The sequence below is a fragment of the Galeopterus variegatus genome, unplaced genomic scaffold (genome assembly GCF_000696425.1).
Source record: "Galeopterus variegatus unplaced genomic scaffold, G_variegatus-3.0.2 Scaffold16448, whole genome shotgun sequence".
Classification (NCBI taxonomy): domain Eukaryota; kingdom Metazoa; phylum Chordata; class Mammalia; order Dermoptera; family Cynocephalidae; genus Galeopterus; species Galeopterus variegatus.
Window position 1 is genome coordinate 5,863 of NW_007742559.1, and position 5,397 is coordinate 11,259.

The 5,397-nt window shown below is 46.7% G+C and overlaps 1 pseudogene; it reads right to left on the minus strand.

Moving 5' to 3' along the window:
- Positions 1 to 998: 998 nt before the first annotated feature.
- LOC103582488 lies at positions 999 to 2,162 on the minus strand (annotated as a pseudogene).
- Positions 2,163 to 5,397: the final 3,235 nt, after the last annotated feature.

The following is a 5,397-nucleotide window of genomic DNA, read 5'->3' on the forward strand; positions in this document are numbered from 1 at the left end:
GTATCAAGAAGCCTGGATTTCAACAGCTCTGATGTCATGTCCCCCTTCCTGCCCCTGTCCCACATCTCTGGGCCTCAGTTCCTCCATCTGCAAAATCAAGAGGTGGGTTCTGGAATCTCCAAGGGCACTTCAAGTTCTAACATCCTGCCATCCCCCCTTGTTCCTTCAACAGATGCACAGGCACCCGAATGAATACCCAGGAGCACGTGCCTCTCTGTACCCTCACCCCTGACCCTGAGATTCCCGTGTAGTTGGCACCAACTAGTTGACTGCTGGGCTAAAGTTCACTTACAGAGCCCATGAGAGCACATTCAAGGACGTTTAAATGATGGTATGTTGACAGGTCTGCCTCGTGAAAGGGCAGCACTTAGGTTGTGGCTAAACAGTGCCAGCAACGAGTCAGCTCGGTCCTTGCAAATCCTTCAGGGCAGGGGGAAAACTGATCTTCTCATTAAATCCCAAATAAATTCTGTCAGTCGATTCAGTGGTCCCATTTGGTGAATTACTGGGGGGAAATTAGGTAAGCGAGTCATTTGATGCAGTGGAGATAGGCAGCTGGTTGGTTTGACACAGTTTGTCTTACACACGTCCATACTTCCATCATGCATATTCCAACCCTAGTTAATTCCAGAGTGCATTAAATAATGACTGAAGACACAAAGGATTATTGGCTTGATGAATAAAGACCAACTGTCTCTGCCGGTAGAGAGAACTGAGGCAAATCTGGAAAACAAGCCCAAAATGTTGTGCTTTCCAATGCACACGGAGAGTCTGCATTTGAGCCGGGAGCACGCTTAAGGGAAATAAACTAGATATGAGGGGTCTCCTTTATTTTATTTTATTTTATTAAGCACGGAAGTATTTTATTTGGTGGAATATGTATAACTCTTAACTAAAAATTAAACAAATGTTTAATACCTCCTTTCATGAAACAGCAGTGGCAAGAGACTGCAAGTTGTTTGAAGGCCTCTTCAATCCATGTTATTCTGAAGACTCTTTCAAAAAAGAACTTGAATCCATTCAGGTGCTTGATGACATGAAATCTTGAAGATATTTAGATGAAAGCATCTTGAAATTTGCAGGCACAAATCACTAAAGTATATTCTCATATCAAATAAAGAAATGACCATTGCTATCCATAGAATAATATATTCGCTTAAAAAATCATTAAAATACTGGTCTAAAAACAAAAGAACTGGTCCCCAAAAGACAGCATCTTGAAGATACAATCCACTTTTGGTCCTGTGAGCTGTCACTATTTTTTGTGTGACTTTAGCAGAGACACACCCAACCATTAGGGTAGAAAGGCAAGGATGCTTTTGGAACATGTTAGTTTTCATAGATCATTATTGCCAGTGTAATAATTAGTCCTATGTGGAGTCCAAGTGACAAGACACTGGTGCTTGCTATAGGGGATCCATTCTTGCCAACACCACCATGGAGAATAACATGGAAGTAATTTGAACAGGAAAATATCACTCCATCTACTATTCTAAGAACTGGAAAGATCTTCAATTTTATTTCTAGAATAGGCATCATACAGTCCCACATTGATTGCAAACCTCGGTGTTGCTCCCGCGCCTCGCTCAGCCAGTGAGCGGGAACCGGTCTGTATGTGGGATCCGAACCCTCGGATGGGAGCGCCGCTGCACTTCCCAAGCGGCGCACTATAGCAGTGCGCCACCGGGCCGGCCCAGTCCCACATTGTTGATCCTCCAAATGTAGACAACACAAAGACAATCACCAAAGCTATCTGAAATTCAGTTACATCCACTTCTCCAAATCTCAACTGAAACATGTCTGCCAATGGTGCAAAAAACAAGAACATCCCAGTAAAAGAGCAGAAAAACAAGCAGTCAGGACGAGTTCCTAAGCAAACAGCAGTCGAAGCTCCGACTGCCGTAAATACTGTGGAAAGAGAGTCACAGCCATGGTCAAAAGGTTCCCCTAAAGGAGAACAAGAGTTTGTGCTTCTGGCTTGTTTCCTATCAATAGCATCCAGTGACTGGTAGATAAAGAATCCCAATCCAAATAAGTAAAACGTACGTCCACTAAGCTGCCTCCTTGGTAGCCGTTTAGATGGGGTGGTCAGGGGGGGTCTCCTGGAAAACTGAAAAATAAGACTGTACTGCTCCAGACAGAACACAGAGGAGGTGCAAATCCTAGAGGCAGAAAAGGACTAGGCCTGCTCAGGGATCAAAATGACACATGTAGCAGGAGATTAGCGAGCAAGAGAGACACCAGCACAGAGTGAGGCTGGAGAGGCTGTGGGATCGACCACATAGGGCCATCAAGGTCAATGCACGAGGTTCAGATTTGATTCTAAGGGCAAGGGAAAGCCACTGAAAAGTTTGACAAAGAGTGACATGATCCTATTTCGGTCTCAAAAATATTGCTGTGGCTATGTTGTGGCAAGTCCACACATATCAGAAGAGCAAAAACTTTGGAAAAACCCATTTAACTGCCAAGTTCAGTGTTTTCCAAACTACTTTGATCATAGAACTCCTTTTCTCCCTGCTTCCAGTCAAGATGGCAGAATAGACAGTCCCCAGTGTCAATCTCTCCCACAAATCTGCCAATTTACAGCTATTACAAAGCAATGACAGCCAAGCTGGGGCCACTAGAGCTCAGGGGAAGGGGAGGAGAGACCTACGGAGTTCATGAAGGCAGGAGAAGCCACAATGAGAGAAAGAAAGGACCACTCCGACCATTTCAAGCCCCAGCTGCTTCAAGGCTGGAGCTGGTGAGCTCATGGAGCAAGAGCTGGCAAAAGCCACAGCTGGGCCCTTCGGATGAGCATGCTTGGAGGCGGCAGGGGAGAAAAGGGCCAGCAAGACCACTAACAGTGTTCCCGTGGACACACATAGGAGCAAGGAGCCACAACAACTGAATAAAGGAGCCACTCAGAGGCCAGTGAGTCATTGCAAGGGACTGGCTCATGGCCCATCCCATGGGAGGTGTTTGGAGCATGGGCAGTGGGGGAGACAGGCCCACCAGGAGAACACTGGGGACAGCAGGGACAGCTGATCTGCCCCCCAATCAGTGCAGGACCACTCAGTAGAGACTGGTCAGGAATATAGAACTGCAGGGCTGCAGTTCACAGAAAAGGCCCAGACCAGAATTTCCACACAACCCAGGTGCACCAGACTTTACAAGACCCAGAAGTACATACAAAGTCAACTGTTAGAACCTGAGCTGCACGAAAAGCCTTCCCCTGGGAATCAGCAGCAGAGCAACAATTTAGCTCAACCACAGAGTTCAAGTGCTGGTCCCCACAGGAGGTTCTCCCATCTTAGAAGTAAGCAAAGGACAACAAGTTAGTTCCAGTGCAGAGTTTAAGTGGAACAGCAAATAATCCAACACAGAACTGGAAGAAAACACAAAATACACACAGACCAGAGACAAAGTCTGATATTAACTAGTAAAAGTCTCACTTCACCAAAGAACACCTATAACACCAAAAAGAACCAGAAGCCCCCTGGGCTCCCAAGCCAGGGAGGGGAGAGGACTGGGGGCCCTAACCACACCCCCTGACACCTGCAACCAGCCCAGCCATGACCATTGAGCAGCTGCAAGAAGCACCACAGGCTCACAAGCTGGGGCAGGGGGGCAAAGGCTTCAGCCACACACACACCCCCGACATCTGCACCCAGCCCAGCTATGACCAAGCCACAGCTGGAAGACCCCCGGTCTCCCCTGCAGGAATGAGGGGGGTGGCACAGGCCTCAACCTCACCCCTCGTCCTTCCTCTTTCTCCCACCCTATTTCCCTCCCCTTCCCCACTGTCCCGTCCCCCCAACTGCTCCACAACAATATCATAGAAATTAAAAACTAATATTAATCAGGGCCGGCCCGGTGGCGCACTGGATAGTGCGCTGCTTGGGAAGCGCGGCGGCACTCCCGCCCGAGGGTTCGGATCCCACATGCGGACCGGTTCCCACTCACTGGCTGAGCGAGGAGCAGGAGCAACACCGAGGGTTGCGATCCCGTTGCCGGTCCCCGGTCCGGTACGGGGGCAACACTGAGGGTTGCGATCCGTTGCCGGACACGGAAAAAGACAAAAGACAAAAAAAAAAAAAAAGAAATTAAAAACTAATATTAATAAATAAATAAAGTTTTTTAAAAAAAGAACTCCTTTTCTTCCCACGGAGCACTTTGAAGTTTTGTGACTCCATTCAGGTAAGACTGTGGTATAGGGTAGATCATTTCCCAAAGAGTGTTTGGTTGCTACAAATGCTTCAGGTATTCACACTGAAATCTTAAACCTTCTCCAGAGGATAGTTACAAGAAGAAAAACAATAAAGTCCAGTGTTAAACGAATATATACTTTCAGTCACCTGCTAAGGTGATTATTTTTGTCATCTTCATTTCTCAGATGAGCAAACTGGGGCTTTGAATATAATGTTCTAAAAGCCATATAGCTAGTACCTGGTACCATCAGAATTCTTAGCCACGTTATAATAAATACATCCTTGATTATTACAATAGGCATCTTAAGACCCTGCTTTCTTCTACAGGTTTTATTTGAGATTCATGGAAAATAATTATCTCCTCCTGCCACACCATCTTAATTTTCTTCTCTGAAAAGGCTCAGAGGTCCCTTGCTAGTGAGTTTACATGCATATAGTTTAGTGCATCGTTTCTAGCCTGTTCCATAGACACTTGTGAGTTACGCTCTGCCCTTGTGTACAGAAGCACGCCAGCAGGGAACTAAGGAGTCCTCAGCAGTGTCACCCTTGAGACTTTCACTATAATCTCCTATAGGTCATGTATGAATTCCTTCGAGACTGACAAACAGCTGTGTGCCTTGTTCAAGTGAACTGTTCTACAGATTTGTCACTGGGCCAAAGCTGTTTCATCAGACATCCTGAGGAAGCCGATGTACGGCTCTGTTTAGAAACCTAGCTATGAAAAGATCACATATTTTTAAAAAGAACAAAACATATGAATACATAAGTCACAAGAGATAATTAGAAATGGCCAATAAAGACAATAAAAGGTGTTCCACCCACCATTTGATCATAATGGGTAAACACAGGGGACACAAATCACTTTGCCTGCATCCAAGAACAGCCAAATTCTGCTAAAAGATGCCCCACCCAACCATGTATTTCTTTTTTTTTTTTTTTTCCTTTTTGTCTTTTTTCGTGACCGGCAACGGATCGCAACCCTCAGTGTCGCGCCCGTACCGGACTGGGACCGGCAACGGGATCGCAACCCTCAGTATCGCACCTGTACCAGACCGGGACCGGCTACGGGATCGCAACCCTTGGTGCTGCGCCCGCACCTCGCTCAGCCAGTGAGCAGTCGGTCTGTATGTGGGATCCGAACCCTCGGCAGGAGCACTGTAGCAGTGCGCCACCGGGCCGGCCCCCAACCATGTATTTCTAATGCAGA